This window comes from Pleurodeles waltl, chromosome 2_2, assembly GCF_031143425.1.
Source record: "Pleurodeles waltl isolate 20211129_DDA chromosome 2_2, aPleWal1.hap1.20221129, whole genome shotgun sequence".
In the NCBI taxonomy this organism is placed as follows: Eukaryota; Metazoa; Chordata; class Amphibia; order Caudata; family Salamandridae; genus Pleurodeles; species Pleurodeles waltl.
Genome location: NC_090439.1, coordinates 730,377,282 through 730,400,756, shown reverse-complemented (window position 1 = coordinate 730,400,756; position 23,475 = coordinate 730,377,282). Strand labels below are relative to the sequence as shown.

The 23,475-nt window shown below is 44.6% G+C and overlaps 1 protein-coding gene across 11 annotated transcripts in view; it reads left to right on the top strand.

The window, feature by feature from the left end:
* The window catches only part of NCOA2 (nuclear receptor coactivator 2), a 1,057,595-nt gene that overhangs the window by 82,410 nt on the left and 951,710 nt on the right, over positions 1-23,475 (top strand). For all 11 annotated transcript variants that reach the window (XM_069220319.1, XM_069220317.1, XM_069220318.1 and 8 more), the window contains one exon: positions 12,261-12,397. The gene's annotated coding sequence lies outside the window, so the exon portion shown is untranslated. The remainder of the gene's footprint in view (positions 1-12,260; positions 12,398-23,475) is intronic.

Sequence of the window (23,475 nt, the reverse complement as noted above, 5' to 3'; positions counted from 1 at the left end):
TCTGTCTTAGCATGGCAGTCTCCTGCACCTCAGTGCGTGCAGATTGAGCAGCTGTTAACTACATTTGATCTCTCTCCTGAAGTGGTGGATGTCATCCTGGCTGCCAGGAGGCGATGGGACAAGGTTTTTCCTAGGTGTGGCATCTGTAACACAGACCCAGTGCAGGCCACACTGTCAGGTGTTTTACTCAGGTCTGTCTTCGGCCCAGAAATGACTTTCAGTAGGCAGTGTTAAAGGTTACTTGTCGACCCTTTTGGCCTTTTCACAATCACCAGACCAGCTGTCCTTGTTCAAATCACCCGTTGTAATGTTGTGTTTTTTTTTTATTTATTTTTTTAAGTTTGGTCTACGTTTTCATCAAAGCCTTTTGTGATGCTTCAGTAAGACTTAACTGAAGCAATCACCAAAGCCATACTTTTCTTATGTGTTCCCTGTTTGAGGCCTTCTACAGCTGTCCCTTGCATCTCGTGACCATGAAAAGGGTCTTCATCACTTCGGCAAGCTCTTCCAGTCCAGCCTCCCTACACAATCTTCTTCTAGGACACATTGGTATTGTGCTGAGGACTAGAGTGGGCTTTCTGCCAATTGCTGTTACTTTCACGCCCGACAGTCTATCACAAATCTGATGTTCTTTGCACTACCTCACCCCATTGAAAGAGACGAGAGTCCCATCTTTTGGGCCATAAAAGAGCACTGAGCTTTTACATCGTTTGCAACATCTACCATCAGCTCTTTATGGGGTTCTCTGGGTCAAATAAAGGCGAGGCACATTCCTAATGCTTTACTGCCTCCCCGTTCTTTAACATGGAGTCTTTCCGGCTAAATGGGTCCTTGGAGATCTGCATACTGGCAAAAATATTTGATTTTTGAGCTTCAAGGGTATGGGCAGTTCCTACAAAGAAACTGAAGTCTGTGCATTCCAGCTGTCACCTACAGAGTGGAGTAGACGTGAAGTTTCTCGATGTCACTTCTTGATATGCAGGGGCTGTTAAAAATTTTTTGCCAGCTGCAGTCTGGCACCTGGAAGTATTCTAAAGGTGAGGAATCTGTAGCTAGACAGAGTATCCAACAGAAAGTGTGTTAATGAAAGCAAGTAACTTATTCACCAGGATCATAGTTGGTTTTGAAATACATACCAAGGCTTCTTGTTGAAGGTGCAGGTATGAGTGTTGGGGGCAGTTGAGTAGATATTTGCAAGCTTGTGGATTTTGATTTACCAGAAAATTAAATACTTTCTATCATGGGGGCATTTTGCATAAGGGAAGAGGTAGCCAACTAGTTATTGATAGCTGTGAGGCTGTGGAGGATTTGAATTGGAGCACAAGGGTGAATATTGAGATAGAACTGATTATTTGTGTTTCATCAAGTAGATAATAAAAGCTGAATTGGAAGATTTTGTCTCCTCGGTGTGCAATACAAAAAGGGAAAGGTAACTGACCCAAAAGTGATGTTTGGTAACACCAAATGATGTGGCAAAAGACTAGAAAAGGAATGTGATATTACAGAATGGGAACAATTAAATGCATGGTTAATTATGCCTACATTGGTGAGTGCATATGGGAGAGTCACTTTGATGGTATCAAATGCAGGTGAACGGTCCAGCAGTATTAGTATGCATGAAACTATTAGCCATGATGCTGAGATGTGAAGTAGAACATGTAAAAAAGGCTGGGTGAGGTTCTGAAGTCTGATGGAGGTGGGGAGGGGGGGGTCATATGCAATGAGAAGTAACTGCAGTGAAGTGACTAAAAATTAGGTAGACCAAGATTTTAGAGGAGGAAGGCATTTGTGAAATCGCATGGTTGAATGGATCTGCAGTGGGTTTCTTGAATACATAAGCTGATTTGAAGCACTGAACTAAGAAAAGAGTTGGAGTTATGTTGCACATGATTTTGTGTGGGATAAGGCTAGGGGTTCTATAATTTGGGGAATGATAGGGATGGTACATGACAGGGTTGGCAAACTTAATTATGGGGACAAGTTCATTTGGAGATGTCTGGTAAGAGAATGGTTACTTTAGCAAGGTTGGTGTAAGAGGGAGGTGGGTAATATGACTGGGTGGTTGTTGAAAATTGAATGTAAGGTGGTTCTGGTGTTTGGTCTTGGAGAAATACGGTGCAAAGACTGAGTTTGAGTGGAGTGCAATGGGATAGGTGAGGTGGGCAGTGAAGGCTGTTGGCCCTAGATGCACATTGCTGTGATGTAGTGCCTAGAGAGGCTATTAAATCTTGATAATGTCGGCTTAACAACAATGTGGAAGTGGGATGTTGAAGCCCACTTTGGTGTCATCTGGGGGTTCTGTGACGTTCGTGTTTTTTTTTTTTTTCTTTTGATTTTCTTTTCTTTTCTATTTTTCGGGAAGTACTAATTCTGATTTGGGCATTAAAGAGGTTAATGGCAGCAACAGACAGTGATAGAGTAGAATTGTAATTGAGCCAAACCAAGTAGGTTTTAAAGCAGTTTTGAATTTTGTGTGGTAACAAAGTGTGTGTGTGTGTGTGTGTGTGTGTTTTTTTTTTTTTTTTTTTTTTTTTTTAATAAAGACATACAGTGCCTCTGTCCTGAACTTCTTTCAACATGGGACAATGCAAATGCGCTTTCTGTCACAATGTTAGCTGAAGGCTTTCTAAACAGTCATTTGATCACCTTGCTTCCGGGCAAGGATCCTACCTTATAAGGTACTTTTGGAAGAGAGTCACGTTTTCCTTCCAGTGTATTATTTCTTTGACATCTTAGTGTTTTTTACTCAAAATATTTTTATTAATAGATTTTCAAAGTGCAGAGTCAACGGGAAGGCATAACTTAGCTTTAGAGGACATCAGGTATACTGGCACATTATAAGAGGTAGAACCCAGCATGTTTCACATAGTACTTAATGCAGGTGATTCAGTAGTCCCTGGAGGCGGAGAAGATTACCTGAAAATATCTGGGCAACGTATCTGTAGCAATTATACCATACACATCAACTATAATTAACAGGGAAAATCAAACAATGGGAAGATAATAGCCTGGATTGAGTAAAAGCAGTACTGATTGTCATCAGCCTGGAAGAGGGGAAGGAAGAGAAAGGGACGTACAGGTGAGGTAGAGACTCTGGAGGGGAAGTGAGGGGGCGCATCATAGGTAGTAGGGGGCCCCCACATACCTATGAGTCTGGTAGAGTGGATCTACTTCAATGAAACAGCTGGAAGGCTTTGAGTCTGGGTAGTGTTCTAATCGTGAAAAGTATTGATGGGGAGGTTGCCAAATATAGGCAAATTTGCCTTTGGTGCAGCTGTTCTATGAGACAGGAGGTCCATAGATAGGACGTGCCACATGAGTATGTACCATTGAGCCATCGGTGAGGCAGAGGGTTTCTTCCAATGTAGGGCAACTAGTTCGGCAGCTCCCATTTTGTGGCTAATTAAAAGCCTCTCGTGTGTGTCTTGGCTTTCAGATGTGAGGTCTGATACCAAAGATCACTATTTGGTAGGATTCTGCGATGGGGAAGCCTATAATTCTCTTTTAATATAATTGAGGATTAATTTCCAAAATGTTGCGATGAGCCAACAGGACCACCATATGTGGAAAGTGTCACCTGGAGCTGCAAAGCGGCGCCAACAGAGGGATGAGGAAGTTGAAAAAATTTAACAAAACTTTGCTGGGGTTAAATACCAACGTGTCATTACTTTATCTTCTGCCATTTTGCATTTGGCTATGCTTCTGTTAGAGCGAGGTTTGTTCTGTCACAGTTGTTCCCTTTGTTTCAGGGGAACGTCGTAAGCTATATCCGCATGCCATTGCATTTGTTAGAGATGTGGATGGGGTGGTATGTTGAAGTACTTGGTATGTGCGTGAGAAACCCCCCCCCGGGTCCTGTCCGTCTGACCAGTGTTTCAAAGGGGGTAAGTTGCTGTGTTGCTCCCTGCACATTGGTTTGGTGGATAGTCCAGTGATGCAATTGGAAGTACTGTAGCTTTGCCAACTTGGGGAGGTGAAATTCTTTGACACTGTCGAAGGTTTTAATGGATCCACCTTCAGAGGTCCCCAAGAGTACGCCCTCCAGTGGCTAGGGAAAGAAAGGAAAAAATAGTGTGGTTGTAAGGACGGTTTAAAATTGGGGTTATGTCTCCGGGGATATTGAGAGAAGGAAAGGTGGTGAGGCAGTTTTTCGGAGCTGCCCTGTCCCATATGTCCAAGATTGTTTTCATGGGGACCGCAGGATATGTACTTTGCTGTCTCCAGTGTTTAGGGAGCCATGACAGGTCCCAGAGGGGTCGATCGTGTTTGTCGCTTTCCTGAAAGATCCACTCTGAGATGTAGTGCAGGTGCGCTGCCCAGTCATATTCAAGGAGGTTTGTGCATGCTAAGCCTCTGTGGCTGCAAGGGAGCATTAGTACCGTATTAGAAAAACAAGTGTTTCCTACCCCTGATATAAGAGCGTATGTCCCGGTGAAGGTGTGCTATATCGTCTTGCGGATTGGGGTTGGCAGGGTCTGGAAGAGGTAAAGGAATTTTGGTAATTTTAACCACATTTAATCAGCCCAGCCAGGAGACCTGAAGGGTTTTCCAGTGCTGAATTTCTTAAAGGGCAGATTTCTAGTAAACCGCCAGTTCACCATGAAGTAAGATGTAGGCCCAGGTATTTGATATAGCACTGTGCCCAATAGAAGGGTGCGAGAGACTGGGGTCCTGGGAGGTTGAATGGAGGTGTCATAAGATTTAGTGCTTAGGACTTATTGATTTTGAAACCCGAGACTCTTCTAAACGCAAGTAGTGTTTGTACTAATCCGGAGATGGGGATGGGTTCAGCAAGGATCAGCAGAAGGTTATCCGCAAATAGCCCACCCTTTTGAGTTTGGCCCCCCAAATGGTATGCCCACTATATCCTCTGCCTTGTTGAATGGTGATCACCAGAGGTTGTACCTCCAGAGCAAAAGGTAGAGGCGAGAGTGGGCAACCTTGCCTGGTACCTCTCCCCAAAGGAATGGTTTGAGACGTTTCCTAGTGGTAGGAAAAAGCATAGGATTCCATGATCCTATCAATCATTGCTGAGCCGAGGCCAATTTTGTTGAGGACTGATGGGAGAAAGGCCCAGCTGCCCTTATCAAAAGCCTTCTTTGCTGCAATATAAACAATCATGCCTACTCTCCCTAGACGCAGTCAGACTTCTCTACTAGGTGGGCAATACAGTGGATATTGTCTGCCCCTTGTCTATCTGGCATGAAGCCAACCTGGTCTGGGTTGATGAGACTTGGAAGGTAAGGCTGCAGTCTTGTCGCCAAGATTTTTGTAAAGAGCCTAGCATCAGTATTCAAAAGTGCGATACGAGGTGCAGATGGAGGGGTCTGTACTCGATTTAGGAATCCAAGTGAATTCCGTCTCAGACATGGTGGGGGGCACAAACCAGTATTCATCCTATGTATTAAAGAGAGCCAGCAGGTGGTTCTGTAGCTGGAGAAAGAAAACTAGGTAGAAGGCCACCGGGAGACCATCTGGTCAGGGGTTTTACCTAAGGGGAGACTTTTCAAGGCATGCTGACGTTCCTGTAGATTGATAGGGGCCTAGAGCAGTTTAGAGTGAAGGGGCTTGAGCAGATTCCAGTGGCAGCTGGACAAATAACCTTTTAATGGCCTCCTGGGGCCGTCGTCTCCTTTATGAAGATAGTGATAGAAATCTCGGAGTGCTTGTTGCTTGGCCCCCTCAGAGGTAGCCCAGGTGTTGGTGCCAACCTGGATCTTTGTGATGTGTGCAAGCATGTTGTTGCCAAAGTCTCCACACCAGCAGGGTTTTCACTTTGTTTCCCCCTTCGTAGTATTTTTATTCAAGGGCAAGTAGAGCGTTCTGCCCTTTTGGTATGATGTGCCCGTAGCTGACCTCTTAGAAGAACAGCTCGTCAGTTGTTACATCAAGATGTGTTGTTGTGATCAACTCCTTAATGTCATCCGTCATGCCTTTCTTGACCAACCTAGCTTCCTGTGGCCGTGCAATGCCTATAGTGGAGATGGTGCCTCTAATAGTGTGTTTGAACCTATTGCAGAGCATGTGGCTCGAGATATCAGGACAGTCTTTGGATTCAAAGTAGTCAATTATTGCCTGCTGAATCTCTTCGATATCCATGGGATCTTGAAGGAGCTGGTGGGGAAGGCACTATTGCGGCAAGAAGATTCTGTCTCATCTATTCCGACCCAGGTTAGTTGCAAGTGTGCATGGTCGGAGATGGAGATGTATGACATGAGTGTAGAATCAAGACCCTTCAATAGGGAGTGGGTGAGAGAAATGTAATCAATACAGGAGTATCGACCAGGATGAGTATGTGCCAGACATCCACTAGGCCCAGGTCAGTGTGGTCTTGTTTCAGAGCTGTGGACATTGCACCTGTTCCTTGAAAGCCTGTAGTGCTGCAGTCAAGCTCAGGATCCCACACCAAGTTGAAGTCTCCCCCAACCACTAGGTTGCCCACATCATGTGTCAGTTGTTCCTTAAAGAGTTTTCTAAGATGGGAGTCTTGGGCTTGATTTGGGGTGTAGATGTTTAGGAGTGTCAGGGATCTCGAGTCGCACTGCATGTCCACTTACAAAAAAGTCCACTCTTATCTCCAACAATAGGTAGGTTTGGTGCATTGAGACTTCGTACATTAGGGGTGAGTAGTGTAACTCTTGGCGGTAGTAGCCATGGAAGCAGATTGTGTGGCTGGGCAATAGCAGAGCCCTAGATAGGGGTTTGGGGGCCCACGGGCCCTAGGTGTGTGAACAGTAGGGGGAGAGCAGAGAGCGTCCAAACATAGGACCAGCACCAGCTCAATGAGTAGATGTCAATCAGGCTGGGAGGGCTGGACATTCAGCATCGCCCATTCCCATGCGAAGATGAGTGTATCAGAGGGAGGGACATTAACAGAGAGGATGGGTAAGTTCCACCTGGGGTTCTAGTAGCCTAGAAAAGAAAGAACATGTAAATAACATATAGCAAACGGCCAACAGGGCCCAAACAATGAATCATGTTTTGGCCTGGCCAGCACACCATTACGCCAGCCAAGCAGGAGAAGTTCCCTACTGTCTTGGTCAAGGGAAGGGTGAAGCGACACCAGGCAGACTGCAGGTTCTCGGTCCTCACGGGCTGCAGTCTCCAGAGCATGTCGTGGCTCGCAGGTGACTGCTGACAGGTGTAGGGTGCACAGAGAGCATGAAAGCACAGGGGGAGGGGTGGAGATGCTCAATGCAGCAGATTTCATATTATGGAGCCTAACAGTGGAGACCACAGGTTGACCCCTGCATTAAGTGCAGATGGAGTCAAGTGGAAGGGCTCCATAGCATGAGGAGCATGACAGGAGAACGCTCCAAATGCATGCCAGTCCTCTCCCTTATGAAAGATCCAAGGGATCTATCTGATGTTAAACATACCCAGATGTCAATGGGGCAGGAGAGGAGAGTCGCTCCAGATTGTGAAAGTGTTAGATAATGTCTTTCTTGGCTTTGAAGGCAATGATTTCCTTATTGAGTTTAGTAGCATTCCTGGAGGAAACTGTGGGCCACGCAGATTTGTGCCAGTGGGGGGAGCTGGGTGGAGAGGGGCTGCCACCACCCCTAGGCTGGCTGCAGGCTTAAGAGATGTAGTGCCTCCTTTAGTGATTCGATAACCTGGCGTCTGCCCTCCCACAGAAAGATGATGGCAAAGAGGTCTCAGAGTTTGGTGACAGATCTGAAGTCCCTACGACACAGTAGTGTGGTGGATGGAAGATCTTGGAATAGCTGGAATGGGTGGCCTTTGAAAACCAGTTCAGCTTTTTCCGGGATCCCTGCAGAATTGCCTCCTTCTCGGTGTGGAAGTTTACCTGTGTCAGTATATCATGGGTGAAGTAGGAGTGACCTGGAGTTGTTGGCACAGTGTGTGCTCTCTCTAGCATAGTGGGTGGGGGTGGCATCTGGTTTGCCATGAATGGCTTGCAAGAGTTCATTGGTGAAGGCTGTGATGTCGGTGCCCTCCATTCCTCTAGGGACTCCCCTAATGCGGATGTTATTCCTCCAGCTTCGGTTTTGGAGATGATCTTGCTTCGCAATCCTGCACCAAAGAGCTTCTTGATCTTCGGTACGAGAGTCAAGTGTGTGTTACAGGTTGTTCACTCTTTAACCAAGCCTGTGGACGTGTTGCTTCAGGTCATGTATACAGGATTTGAGCCCTGTCTTAAGAGACAAGTTTGGTGTGCAGTTCCTGGAGGACACCATCCATATAGGCTTGGGTGATAGGTGCTGGCATCAGTGTCTCTAAGGGAGTCCCCCCAAGGGGGCCAGAGATGTGTCCATGGCCAGTGGAGGCTGTTTGTGCCACAAGGAGGTGACAGGTTTGTCTTTTGTAGAGCTGCTAGATGTGCCTTTAGCTGGCTTCCCGAGTGGCATTACAGGGTGGGAACAGAGGACTAAGAGCTTTTGGGCTGCATGCTGGGGGACCTCTTGTTGCGCAGGCTGAGGGAAACCGCCTTGCACGGGTGCAAGAGTGTCAAGCGTCTCTGCGATGAGTTGTCGGGGATCTCAGTGCAGAGTCTGTGGAGGGCAGTTGACTGTCTCTCCCCACCCTGCTCCTAGTTGTACAAGAGACACCGGCCACAGGTGTTGGAACTGTGAGTCATCAGAGCCTCTAAAGTGGGTTTCCCAGAGGTCTGGCTCCTGATATTCAGCACAGGTGTGGATGTGGAGGGTGCAAGATAGGAGACCCACAAGAAGTCTCGATTGGGTGTTCCAGGCTGCAGAGGTGAGTGAGCATAAAGAGTAGGAACTGTTTTGTTAAATTAGCTTGTCAAGTCTAGCTATTCAGTGGCAGGCGCTGTGCAGCAGGATTTGCGTTAGGCGCATCAGCAGTTACATGCAGTTGCATGGAGTAGTAGGGCAGTCATGCAGGGCTTCAGGGTATATTTCCAGCTATAGCACTCATATCGAGGCCAGAAAAGCAGGAATCCCGGTGGTTTTAGATACAAGGGCACTCACATCTCTGGGGAAGCAGTCTCTCAATAAGAACTCTGGCAGCCTGGTTGGTGGGGAGGGATCCAGGGGCTGTCCAAACCCCATGAGTTCACACCTTACCAGCTCTGGCCGGGCTTCAGAAGCTGTCCCAGTGCCTTCCCCTGGGCTCCTGGGTGTTGTAATGTTGGGTGGACAATGTCCCACATTGTAGGCCTCTGTCTGCCTGGAGTCATCAGGAAGGTCCCAGAGCGTCTTTAGGTTGAGGTGGTAAGGGGCCCGCTGTGGTTTGTGGTGGTATCATGGGTTGCAGTGCTCAGGGTTGCCCGATGACAGCAAGTGTAGCAGGCGGTTCCTGGGATGCAGCAGAAGCAGCCTTGCGGTCTGCTTTTCAGCTGGTGGGTTCCTGTCCGAGGCCCGTTGGCTGGAGGCACAAGAAAGGTGCCCAAATGGAGATGGGTCTGTTGCCCGCTCCAGCAAGCCAAATATCAGCACCCCTTATGCAGCCGACTGGATGGAGGTAGGGCTGCTGGGTCCAGTAAGTGCAGAGCCCTCAGTCTGGTGGGGGCCCATCCTTGGACCCAGCGTGTGAAGTCCCAGATCTGGTGTAGGGGTTGGGTCGCTGTGCAGAAATCTTGGGGACCAAGAGATAAAGTGCCTGGCCTGCTTCACAAGTGGGACTTCAGCCGCTCCAGCCTCCAGCAGGGAAAAGCATTGAGGCGGGGCAGGCTCGGGTGGCTCTGCAGTATGGCACAATGTCCCTCTCAGGTCAGGCCGCCGTGCTGTCCACTCCTGTAATGAGGCAGAAACTGGCTCTGCTCCAGTTGCTAGCTCTTCCGCAAAAAGGAAGGGAATTCGGGCATGTAGCCTGTCTTGTCGGGGCTGTATGTTGCACCCTACTACTTAAGATTGTAATGGATTGGCTGCACGGGTCCGGATCTCGGAAGAGTTGCGCCCTAAGCTATGTTGAGCCAGACCACGCCCCTTGATATTTTACTTTCAAGTTTACGTTTCCTTTGCCATTTTTGGGTGGTAATCCCTTCTAGTGCACTATGCTCAGGGTTTGTTTTTTGGCAGTCATCGAGGAAGCCTGCTTGGTTATCGCAGTGCTCTTAATAATTATTGATCCATGGGAATGGGTCATTACAAAATGTATATTGTCATTTGCTTGAAATTAGTTTTGAAGGTGCATGTTTTTCAGAGATGTCATTTCGACGAGCTTTTATCAGAAACATGCACTAGAAATAGCAATACACGCAGTTGTCTTGATCTGATTTCTGGCACACTTATAATTCAGAGTCGGATTCCTAGGGGGAAAAAAGGGGAAAACAAGATATCTACCGTCAGATACCGATTCTGTATGTTATAATTTAGTTTTGAAGTTGAAAACTTGTAATAGGTGTTTACCGAACATGGTACATACCCTACCCTTTTCCGCCCAATTTGTAATAAGGGCCTAATTATAGTGGTTTCCTTGGTATCTATCTTTATCGCATATCCTAGGCACGTTGGCATGCTCTCCCAGCCTTAATTAGGCTCTTCTTGACTTAGTTTAAGTTCTCCTAAGGTGACTAGATGTGATTTTCTCAACAACTATGAAGAGGCGAATCCTTGGAAAGGTCCAGAACACCGCTATGGTTCTGGAGGTTGATATATGCAAAGTTTTAACTGCAAGTCATTTTTTTACCCTGATATTAAGTATTTATGAGTTTGGATTTCTAGTGAATGGGGCTAGTGTGAACTTGTTTGCCCTCCAATGTATTTTTGGCAGTCCTCCTGCCTAGTTGGTTGACTAACTAAATGGTATCCATTCCGGTGTGGATTGACTCATGTGCTCCCCTGGATTGTAAACAAACCATTGTGGATAACTCCAAATCCCTGGGATTCATTTTAGACAACTGGCTTCACCTACATATTCCCATCTCTGCTATGTCCGTAATTACGGGCTACATGCAACAACTCGGGCTACTGTGGGGTATTATAGTTTATTAATGATCAGGACTAAAAATCTGTGATTCAGACACTTGTTCTCTCCAGACTGGACTATGGGAATTCACTTTAGACTAGCCTCCCAAAACTACATCTTGTGCTCGCTTTGTTTCTAGGTACAGCAATTTTGACATCACCACTCCTTTTCTTTTAACTCTGCAATGTTTCTCCACTACTGCTTTTTTTTTTAATGTAACTACAGTCATTGCAAATGTGATGATGGGTGCTTTTGTGCTTTCAAATGATGACTAACTTTACTTCTAATAGTGAAAAGTAAATTAATGGTGTGTTGTATGCGTCATTGTAGATATTAATGCCGTATGTATTGTACACGTCTTTGATGGTGTGATGGGAATTGGCTGAAAAGTTAATTTGTTTATATGACTTCAGTGTTGCAGATAGAACTAATTGGGATGTTACATGTTTGCCTATTGGTTACCAATCCATATAGCTAAAGGCAACTCCTTGTTATTTAGAAATATGCTTTGATTGTCTTTTACTTATACATACACATTGTTTGAATGTGTAATATATCACCACTCTTGTCAAAGTTAGAAAGTATGTTGATGAACTGGTAAATCGTCTGTTATCCAATTTTTCTGAATAATCTAACGCATCATCTTTATGCATTAGATTTTTCTAATGGCATGTATTGCCAAATGTATATCTTCAAATATTTCATATATTTTGGTTATTAACATGGTTTTTGAATGAGTACTATGGTTTCCAGGTTTCCCTAATACATTACATGGTTGGCCCTTTTCATGTAAATTCTGCATGGTCAGAGCAGATAGGCTCGAGATGTGCATCAGCCATATAATGTGAACAAAATCAGCATTAGTCAAACTGCATTGGTTTACTGTGAGTAACACATTGGGGTTTAAGGAACTTTTAACTGGCATGCCCAGCAGTACATAGCATAAGATCTGTCTTACAATTAGGGATTTAAGAATATATACACCAAGTAGATGAAAAAGGTTATTGAATGATCTCACTTTTCTGCGGTGTCTCAGTGTGTCTCAGTCGGCGCATGAGGAATACAGGTGACTGTACCGGGACAGCAAACTACTAAAAGGCTTTTCAGACAGTATTCAACATCAGTTTGTCCACCTTTATAAATATAGAGAAACTCCGAATACAGCTGTTTTAATAGGGCTTTCGGATCTTGAACTGGCTCAGTTTTGTTACGGCATTACAAATACCTAACTTGCTTCAACCGAATACCTACAACGTAAATCCTGCCACTACACAAGACACATGTTCAAGTAAATGCAGTTTCTTCGCAAGGTATTGATTCTCATTACTAAAAAAATAATTGATGTGCATTTTATTTTGTTTTAGGATTGGTGTCGGAATCTGTGACGCTTAGTTAACTTCTGAGGGATGGTAGGATTTCCACATAGTGTGATTCTTGAAGATTAGCTTTCTTCGATTGATACAGCGTGAATCATCTTCGTGAGCTGTTTCGCTTCTCAAAGGTATGCTTCCTTTTTATTTTCAAATGATCGGGCAGTTGACGCCTTGATGTCTGCCGTGAAATTCCAGAAAGTTTGTCTATCGTATTAGCTCTGCAGACAAAGTAGCCACAAATGTGGATTGTGTAGTTATTGCACAGTACAATGGTAGAAATAGTATCACTGGCATAACTAGAGTAATGCTTACATATAGTAGTTGGTGTCATGCAGAACATTAAAGTAGATGATTTTTCTCAGCATTTCCCCTCTAACTATTTAAGAGAAGAGAATTGGGGAAAACCTTATTGCTAATTTAAACTTTGTGTGTTTCTTACTGGTTTTTGTATTAGTTGTCCTCCGTCACTTTATCTGTAATTATTCAAGTTGTTCGACTGACTGGCCACCCGAAGTAGAGTTTTGTGCGTGATGTTGCATTGTGAGTTGAAACATTGTGTATTCACGTGCATAATGTAAACCCTCGCAGCTTCCTCTTCCTTCATCTTTCACATATTCATTTCTTATTTAATTTCACTGATTCACAGAGTTCAAACTTATAACCGTTCCTAGAGAGCAGAATTAATTGAAGATGTTTCTCACTCAGCGATTAGTTCAATCCACCCCTTGCAAAATCCTACCCTGTCTGGACATCTGGAACAGCGATGCCTTTGGTTCTTCCTCATTAGTAATTATTTAAACTAGAACAGTTGTAGCTTCGACCAGTTTCTGTCTTTGAACTTTATCCTTGCATTTACTATATACACCAGAAGGTGACTGTGTTACAGACAAATGTAAAAGGGATTATTGGGGCCCTTTCTTCTCTATATTAAATGTACTGTAAAAGTGTAATGTCTTGCAGTTCACTGAGGATACTACCAAAGAATGAAATGCAAATGTCTATCCATGCAGTTATAAATGTAAAGTAGACTGTCCTACAAGCCATTCAGAATATAGTTTAGTAGTGGGTTACAGTATTTAGACTTTACATGCTCATCACGCATAAAGTTTCCTGTACAAGTGCACATGATAAATCTGAATAAAAAAATAGTTAATTATACTTGTTGTTTGCCTTTTGAAAAATGTCAAGCATTCAGTAATGCAGATTTCTGCAAACAGGACAAAAAACATTTATCAACTAAGGGCACTTAAAAAAAAAAATACATTTCCTTTGGTGCTAGTGCAGCTTTCCTCCTATGGCACTAACCCACATTCCCTTTATTTAACCTGTACCTTGAACTGTTCCAACATTAATTGCATTGATTAAAAACAAAAAAACTTCCCCATATGGTTTACTTCCTAAGCTGCTCCCCCTTGTAGCTTAATTTTTTTTTTTTTTTTTTTTTCTTTTTTTTTTTTTTTCTTTTCTTTACACCATCCTATACTCTGGTCTGCCTTTTTGTTCTCTTTGTGCTTGACTGCTGTCCTAATCTACTCCTCCTACAGAATGTGTTATGTATGGCACCCTTTACACCTGCCTATACTTTGTGCCACACTCCTTCTAGTGCCTGGGTTTATGTTCCTCCTCACTTTGTGTCTATTACCACAAGAGGTGTGGGTGTTTTTGTTCCTTTCTCATCCCACTACATCCTGTTCTTCTCCTCTGACCATTCCAGTTGTAAACGGAGCTTGGTGGCTTGTAGCTGGCTGGTTCTTGGTCCATTCTCTCTTGGCCCTCTGCCTATTGTTTTTGAGCTTCTTATCCGCCATTAATTCATATGTATTACTGCATTATAAAGATAGAGTGGAGTAGCTAATGAATGGCTTATAACAACCCTGGTGATGTTGTAATGTAAAGGGTTTTGCTGGCAGGTTTGATTTGTCACGCTTCTTAGGCACTGTTGTACTATTGATTCTGTAGACTTCTCAGTATTTTGGGAGGAAGGGGCTGTGCTTCGTTGTGTTAAATTTATCTCATAGGATTGGAGAATTGCACTTTTTCATTCAATACCTCGCAAATAATCCCTCCTTGTTACTGAACATGGCCAATCATCCTCGTTGTGGTTGTCTTGATACTGAAAATACTTGAAGCTTCCCAGATTTATTATTTGTGTAATGAGGTTACCATAGGGTAAAATTGACATATTTTACTAATGTAAAGTTATGAGACTTGCCCAGCAGGTACTGTACAAGAGGAATTATTATTTTTGGAACTAGTAAGTGGCCGCAAATATGAATTGTCAGGACCCCAGTGTTTAAAAATAAACCCCCTGATTTAAACAAACCTTGTTCATCACTGCATATATACTTTACCTAAATTAATACTTATCTGCATAACGAATTAGTTGCACTAAGTGGCTTCTTTAAAAGCCACATTAACTAACACACACACACAAGCTTTCATTGCTTCTGTACATGATTGGTATTGTAATAGGTTTATTGTTTACCCCAAATGTGTTTCTGCTTTTATCTCGAATCGCTTTACCTTTTTATAAAGGTGTATTACAATCTTCCGTTCGAGGTGTTCGTTGAGGCTTTCCGGTTGGATTTTAATGGGAAAATCTAACAACCTTCTCTGAAATGGCACATGTTCATAGTATTGCTTCCTTCAGTATTAGTCTGAACCTTTTGCTGAACTGTTTCTTTTTTTGTAAAATGAATCACCACTTGTGATTCTTCTCTGCCATTTATAAAGAGGAAACTGTTCTTTTGCTCGAGGGTAACCATGAGGATGGCACTTAAACCAAGAAAAGGATAGATGTAAATACAAATTTGGCGAAATTGTGAAGATATATTGTGTCTTTGGGATGAGCAAAGTTCTGCAATTCTCTTTCCACACAACGTGTGATACAAATGGTGTTAGGGAGGGCTGAGGCTTAACAGTGTCACCTCATTGGCTGAGGCTCAGGTTCTTTTCATTGAGATGGACATGCTGCTACTACAGGGGTATTGGTTCAAGGCCTTCAAGGGAGGTTATTTATGCATACAGCTGTTCTAAGGTTATCATTGGTTTTCCATCCTGAGAACAGGGAATTACTCATGCATGTGAACCTTTGAAAGATCCAATGCTGATAATGTATACTTCCCCCTTTTTAGTCCACATAAGACCATAATGAAACTGTAAAGTTGATAGTACCAAAAACAGAGAAGATACTTGGAGCAAAAACATTGTCACTATGTTTGCACTAGTTTTGTTATAATGGGTCCCAATTGCTGCAAAGTGGTTCTGGAATGCTCTAGAAAAGCCACACAATCTTGTTCTCCTTATTAAACCTAGTGTAGAGGTTGGTGATATAGTATGATCTCCGAATGATAATGCTCAAATTGGTCCTTCTGGAAGTCCTGCTTGGGGCTCAGTAAATGAGTAATGACTCGAGTGATGGTTTATGAACACTAACTTTTATTTCCCTTTTGAGCCACAGTCATGAAACAAGAAGGCAATAGGAAGGTAGGCAGAGACTGTAACTTGAGGAAGTAATCAAGGCATTCATTTTGGCCTGGAGTTCAGGTTTTGCAGAAAAGGCAATACTTTAAAATCCAACAGAATACTTGATGTATGCAGAACTATTAGTTCAGGAAAGTTGTTTTTTTTTGTTTTTCTTTTTTCTTTTTTTTTCCCTTCATCCTTCCCTGAGGCACGTAGCTGTCAAAACACCAGAGTGAAAATATGTTTTTAATTGAACTAATTACTTCAGTTCCAAATAGCTGACTGGAAGATGTGCACCAATTTTCATATCTTGTGGGTGAGAAGATTGATAACTGAGACATGGCACCATAAACTAGATTCTATTGTAGATGTTTCTTCCATTTCTGGTCTGTGCACTAAGTGAGGGTCATTGGACGCTTTTGTGGCATTACAGGAAAGGAATGGAACATCAGTAGAAAATAGATATATCACAAATTTTGTAGATCCTTGGAAGATCTTCATTGGCAATGATTCTGCGTTTGCTCTGCCGTCAGTAGCAGGCTACAGTGATAGGCCTAGTTTGAGTGATATTTTTTGTGCATCAGAGTATTTGTTTATTCTCCACCATTTACACTGGTCTAGATGTAGGTACTTCTTTGCCAGTGTGATAGGAATTTGTGGCATAGGAAAATATAAGTGAATTATTTTCATGACTGTATTCGTTTGCACAAGCTGTAACCTAGTTCGCCTTCAAAAGGTTGAGAAGCAGTAATAATGTTGCTTTTGGAACAAGGGTGAATTCACATACTGAAAAATGCAGAACAAATAGTAATTTTTTTCCAGTATTGTAACGTATGGCTTTCAACAACCTTGCAGCATGCTGCAATCTTGGCTCAGTAACAAGAGAAGGTTGAAAACATTTTAGGGTTCATTGTGCTTTTTTTTAAATTTATTTTTAATTTTTTTTTTTACTGTAGAGTGTGCTGTGTTTCTCTTAGTGAGTGCTGTGCATATGTTTATTGCTGAGATGCTCCTTATCGATGTTGAAAAACATGTAAATGATGAAATGCACCGACAGATAATTTAACTTTGCTCTCTATTAGAGTTTCCATAACCAGTGTTTTTAGAAAACCAAGTCCTGTGCCACAGAAAACACCATATGCATTGTCCATAACACTGTTGACTTTATAGCCTGCCTTAAAATATTAGTAACGCTGAGCCGTAATTTACTTAACTGCCATTAAAGGATTATTACGGTCCCTTATTGTTCGATGTATGGGCGACACTGTGGAGTAGGTGTGGGGGGGAAGGGGGTGAAGCTGCTACTATGTATTATGACAGCAACACTGTATTCAGTTTGGTAGCAGTAGGGCAAGGGCAAAGCACTTTAAAAAAGGTATTTGGTAAGGATGTGTCTTGACAACATTTTTGACTATAATTTCGGTAAAAGGAGTAGAGCACGAGGAAGCATAGGTAGGTGCATCTATAAGGTAATCAGCTCCTATAATTGATCCCTTTTTTAGGTCTGGTCTGTATTTAGCTTTCGCAGTTTGTTTGAAAGACCTCTTGTGTACCATACGAAAAACGTACAGTGGGCTTAGTCTGCTCGTTTTCCAGCATTGGTTGCCTTTGTCACTCGTTTACTCACTTCTTATCCAGGTCTTGCCATCCTCCTCGTGTTTTGTTTCTTCCCTAAAGCATATTCCCTTTACCTTACTTTGGATTGGATAACTTGGATTATTCTACTGCTTGTATTCAGGCAACTACTCTTTTCTTTCTTTCAGTAGTCCATGAGAGCGCACATTTCCCTTGTGTATGATGCTTTCCCCCAAGCATATGCACCTTGCACGTTTTCTGTTGATCCATCCACCACTCCCCCTCATCCCTAGCTCATTATTATTGCTTTCTTAACCTTACCCTGCCTTTTCTTTTTGACGACTTCTGGGCCCTTACTTGCACACCACTGTTGTTCCCTGGCCATTCGACCTTTCTCGTATCCTCACCTCACCCTACTATTTATTGCTCCCTGAACCTGTTAGTCATTAACATTTTCTTTTTTTAATTATATTTTTTCAAAGGGCTTGGTAGCTCCTATATGTGGCAGCATCACAGTGAAAAAAGTGCTTTATTGACTTAACTTTGGTTTTAATATTTACTGATCCAAATGGTTCTTCCCATTTTGGATCCGTAACTAAACTGAAACAAGTGGTGCCCACATCACCCCCCAACCCCCCCCGGCATTGATCAGGATTTCTTTTCTTGAGCAGTATCCCTGCATAGGTGGTGTCGAGCGGCTATTTGTCATCTGCGTCGTCTGCACCCAATATGGCATTGCGGTCCTATATAGGCACCACCCTGGGGCGCAGAGGTCATTTCTTTTCATTCCGTGCCAGCCAGTGCTGATCCAAAGAGAGCCTACCCCTCGTTCATGGTTTTTCACTGGCCTTTTTCGACTTGTAAAACTCCTGGTGCGTCGAAGATGTCATCTAGGAAGGACACATTCAAGCCCTGCATATCCTGTCATTGGGTAATGTTTGACAGATCCCCAGCTTGTGTGGCTTTGATGTTTTGAAAACAACCACGACCCAAAGTCGTGTTCGAAGTGTCGGGCCATGCATCCCAAGGCTTTGAGGAAGTGGTCCCTGAAGCTGATGGCGGCCCATCTCCACGTAAGTTGTGGTCCCGGTCCCAGAGGAAGGCCTCTGGAGTGGTCGGGTAGTCCAAGTCTTCAGGACGATCAGTTAAGTCGAGGCTTAAGAAGAAGTAGAAAGCGAAGCGTTCTTTTACTTCACCCTGTCCGTCAGCTGACAAAATGCGGGAGTGACGTTTTAGGCCTTCATCTGCAGAGCCTGCATGTGGGCCAACTTCGTGTCTCCCTGAGTTTCTGGGAGCTGAAGCAACCCCTGCCTAATTGAGTTTTGAGGCCATGCGTCTCATTTTTGGGCAGTCTGATACAGTTGGAGTGCCTTCGGGCCCCGTGGAGTCAGTTTTGGCGGCTTAGGCCTCTGCTCTGAGGGCACCGATGTATCCACGCTTGGATCCAGGATGGTGTCAGTTGTGCCATCTTGACCTTCCTGGACATTGGTCTCTGCTCCTGACACCACCCATGCCCTCAGGCGGCGCGGTCCTCATCCTCATTGCCAACTCCGACACCAAACTGATGGGCATTGCAATATGCCTACTCTGGCGCCTACAGGTGCTGTGCCTCTTGAGTCGGATCCTGAGCCTGTTTCTTATGTGCTAGAGTAAAGTGCGGAATGGGAGCAGTTACTGCACCATTTAGAACACCAGCTCCAAGGCCCTATGGGCTGACTTATGCACTAGGGTGAAGCCAGTGGACTAGACACCTCCCCAGATTCTGCCATGCTTTTTCCTAATGCCGTGGCTACAGAGCAGGGTGCTTCATTCTCTGTGGTGGGGCAAAGAGCAGCTAAAGTCCCAGACCTTGAGCTGCCTTTGGTGGCAGTCAGGACTGAACTCCTGAGAGGGATTCTTAAGTCTGGAACTTCATCCTCCGAACCCCTGCTGCCCTTCAATAAAGCTTGTACAGATGTACTACTGGGTACCTGGTCTGAACCCAGGACAGGGGCTCCTGTGTACAGGACAATTGGCCGCCGCCATCATCCTGATCTGGGTGACCCATGTTTCCTTACATAACACCCCACCGCTGAGAGCTTGGTTATTCAAGCTTCCACTACCCATGGCACATTCCCTTCGGCACCCCCGGATAGGGAATCCAAGAAGCCGGACACACTTGGGAAGAAGTTTTCTTCCGCCAGCCTGGTATTGCAGTCTGTGTACACTGCATACAAACAAGAGTCGTAGCACTCGTGGTATAAAGACAGAGTTAGAAGTTGTTCGTATGTTCAGTATTCTTCGTAAATTATCAACCAAACTTTTGTTTATATCACAATCCGAGTTTTATTAGTACTGTTCAACAATCCTCCACAAGAACAGCTTATTCGAATGTTCAGATATCCTCCAAAAGAACAGCCATTAGTACTGTTCAACAATCCTCCACAAGAACAGCCTATTTAAATATTCAGATATCCTCCAAAAGAACAGCCAACACGTGTTTCATCCTCTGAGAAGTATCTCTCATTGATGTACATCGCAGCCACTAGATTCGGGAACGCTGTGGGTGAATTAGACCGCGCAGCGTTCCTCCCTTTTTTCCTTTATTAAGTTATTCGGACATTCTGACGGAGACAATATTCGAAGAATACTGAACGATATGATAGTTTTGAACTTATGAAGTACAGTAAGCCCTGATGAAGTCCTCAATGAGAGATACTTCTCAGAGGATGAAACACGTGTTGGCTGTTCTTTTGGAGGATATCTGAACATTTAAATAGGCTGTTCTTGTGGAGGATTGTTTAACAGTACTAATGGCTGTTCTTTTGGAGGATATCTGAACATTCGAATAAGCTGTTCTTGTGGAGGATTGTTGAACAGTACTAATAAAACTCGGATTGTGATATAAACAAAAGTTTGGTTGATAATTTACGAAGAATACTGAACATACGAACAACTTCTAACTCTGTCTTTATACCACGAGTGCTACGACTCTTGTTTGTATGCTATTGCGTTTCTCTGGAAACATTGGAGGATTGAGGGAGATCCTCTTGTCAGAAGCACCGTGCCATGAACTAAATGTGTTATCTATTCTTTGGACTATCTGTCAGCGCCCATATCCTATGAGTATCTTCCTCGTTGTCACTGTTTTTGTGTACACTGCATGCCTTTCGGACAGTTATTCCCACACCCTGTGGGATATGGTTGTGAAGGTGCTGCTGCAGGTCCCGGAGCAGTCCTGGGCTTTAATCTCCCGAGCAGCTGCTGATGGAACAGAGGCAGCAAAGTTCACGATCCGATCTGGACTATACACGAACGACTCATTGGGCAGAGCAGTTGCTTTGACAGTGTCCCTTAGGCGCTACGGCTGGTTGAGGATGTCTGGCTTTTCAGGGGGTGTCCAAGCCAATCCTATGGACATTCCCTTTAATAGCACCAGTCTCCTTGGAGAAAAAGCAGGCTCCGCGCTTGAAGGCTTCTCATGTTACAGCCAGGTCTTTGTACCTCGCAGCAGTTCCTCGTCCCCCCCTCAGTCTGCTTTTTGCCCCTTTCGTGGTAATGGCAAGGGCACCCAACTAGATCCATTCCTGTCCAGCGACTGTGCCAGTCATGCTTCAAGACTACCCCTCCATCCATGCCACCATCCTATGATCAAATGACGGAGCATTACCTGACACTTCTCCAAGTGGAAGTTACGGTTCTCTAGGCCAAGGGAGACTTAGGGTTCCTGTGCCAAAAGTAGGTCATGCTTGCTATTCTCACTACTTTTTGGTACCTAAAGAGATAAGGGCCTCTATCCTATCCTAGACCTTTGGTCCCTCAATCTCTTCCTCAGGAAGGAGAAGTTCAAAATGCTGGCTCAGGTTCCATCTGCCCAGGACACTGGATGGTAGCGTTGGGCTTGCAGCATGCTTATTTCTATATTCCCGTCCTGCCTTCCCACAGACGTTACTTGTGATTTACAGTGGACCACGAGCACTTTCAGTTAGCTTTGCTCCCCTTTGGTCTTACCATTGCACCTCAGGTGTTCACTAAGGTGATGGTGGTGGTCGCAGCTCATCTGCACAGGTCAGAGGTTTCAGTCTTTCCCTACTTCCAGGACTGGCTTTTGAAGGCGGGTTTGCTCCAATGCTGTCGTGTCCCACCTCAGACTACAGTGGACCCCCTGCATTTGCTGGGGTTCACTTTGTGTGCCGAAGTCCCACCTGACTCCCTCTCAGATGAACCTCTTCATCTGAGCTGTTCTGGACACAGTGTAGTTTCAGGCTTTTCCTATCGAGCGGCAAGTACAGGATATTCAGGCAGTAATACTGATGTTTCAGCCTCTATCCTGGATTTAGATTAGAATGACTGAGGCTGCTTGGCCTCGTGGCCTCCTGCATTTTGACACATGCCAGTTGGCACATGTGGGCTCAGCAGTGGGACCTAAAGTTCCAGTGGGCGCAGCATCAGGGGAATCTCTCGACATGGTCCAGATTTTGGAGGGAACTGCGCAAGATCTGCAGTGTTGGTTAACGAACTTCAATTGGGGCATTTGGCTTTTTGAGGGATGTCCAAGCTTCCCTTATGGACATGCCCTTCGATGGCACCCATCTCTTCGGACAGAGTCTGGACTCCACATCAATCTGCTGGAGCGCTGGGCGATCCGGCTGGCATTGAAAGGCTTTCTACCCTCCATCAAGGGAAGGCTAGTGCAGGTGTTTACTGACCACACCATCTCCATGTAGTATTGCAACAGGCAGGGTGGGGTGGGGTCGTGGACCCTTTGGCAGGAGGCTCTGTGCCTCTGGGCGTGGCTGGAACAGCAGGGCATATCCCTGGGGGTTCAACATCTGGCAGGCTCCCTGCATGCCAGAGTAGATGAACTCCGCTGACTATGCTTAGTGGATCACAGATGGTGCCTCCATCTGGAGGTGGCACAAGTTCTTTCAGAAATTGGGAGAGCCTTGGTTAGATCTGTTGTCCTTTGCAGAGGACACACAATGTCAGCAGTATTGCATGTTGGAGTTTCCAAGGGGTCAATCCCTCGGCGACTCTTTCAGTCTTAAATGGAACTCTGGGCACCTGTACCTCTTTCCGCCAGTACCACTTCTTCCAAGAGGTCTAGAGAAGATCAAGGACGACCAGGCCCAAGTCATTTTTGTGGCTCTGAACTGGACACAGAGAGTTGGGTATTCAGAGCTACTGAGCATGGCAATCGATCCTTCGATCAGACTGCCCCTTCGGGAGGATCTTCTATTGCAGTAGTAGGGGAGGGTTCTCCACCTGAACCTTTCCAAACTCTGCCTTCTTGCATGCAGATTGATAGGTGGCAGTTGACCGCTTTTGACCTTCGGCCTGAAGTTTGTAACGTCATCTTGACAGCCAGGAGTCTCTCCACCAAAACAGTGTACGCATGTCGTTGGAATATTTTTGTGGCATGGTGCACAAACAAGTCTGTTGACCACTTTTCTGTCCATCTCCCTGGGGTTCTGATGTTTATCCTTTCTCTCGCCCAGCAGGACTCTGCTATGGGCACTCTAAAAGGTTGTCCGCGTTTGATGTTGCAGGATCAACCTTCTTTGTTTAAGTCTCCTATTGTTTCTAGGTTCCTGAAAGGTGTTAATCATGTTTCCTCCATCCCCATTATTATGCCCCAAAGGGATTTGAATTTGGTTCTGACATTCTTGGTGTGCTCTCCTTTTGAGTCTCTCCACAATTGTCCTCTCAGGCTTCTCACTTTAAAACCGCTTTCTTTGCGGCTATTACATTTGCCGGCAGGGTGAGTGAGCTGCAGGCATGGTCACCTAAGCCACCCTACCTTTTATCTATCCTGATAAAGTGGTGTTTCGCACTAGGGCTTCTGTTTTGCCAGCAGTAGTCACTCCCTTTCATGTAGGCCAGCCAATCACCTTGTCTACTTTTTACGCATCCCCACATCCTTCTAAGCAAGAGGAGACACTCTACCATCTGAACCCAAAAAGAGTGTTGGTATTCTACCTTGATTGTTCTAAAGAGTTATGGGTGGATGATCAACTCTTTGTCGGTTATGTGGGTGCGAAGAAAGGTCGGGCAGTGCAGAAGTGGAAAATCTCCTGATGGGTCATATTCTGTATTAAAATTCTGCTATGCACTGGCCAGGAAGCAACCACCTAAAGGTTAGCGTGTTCATTCTGCCAGAGCATTCGCTGCGACCACTGCGTTAACA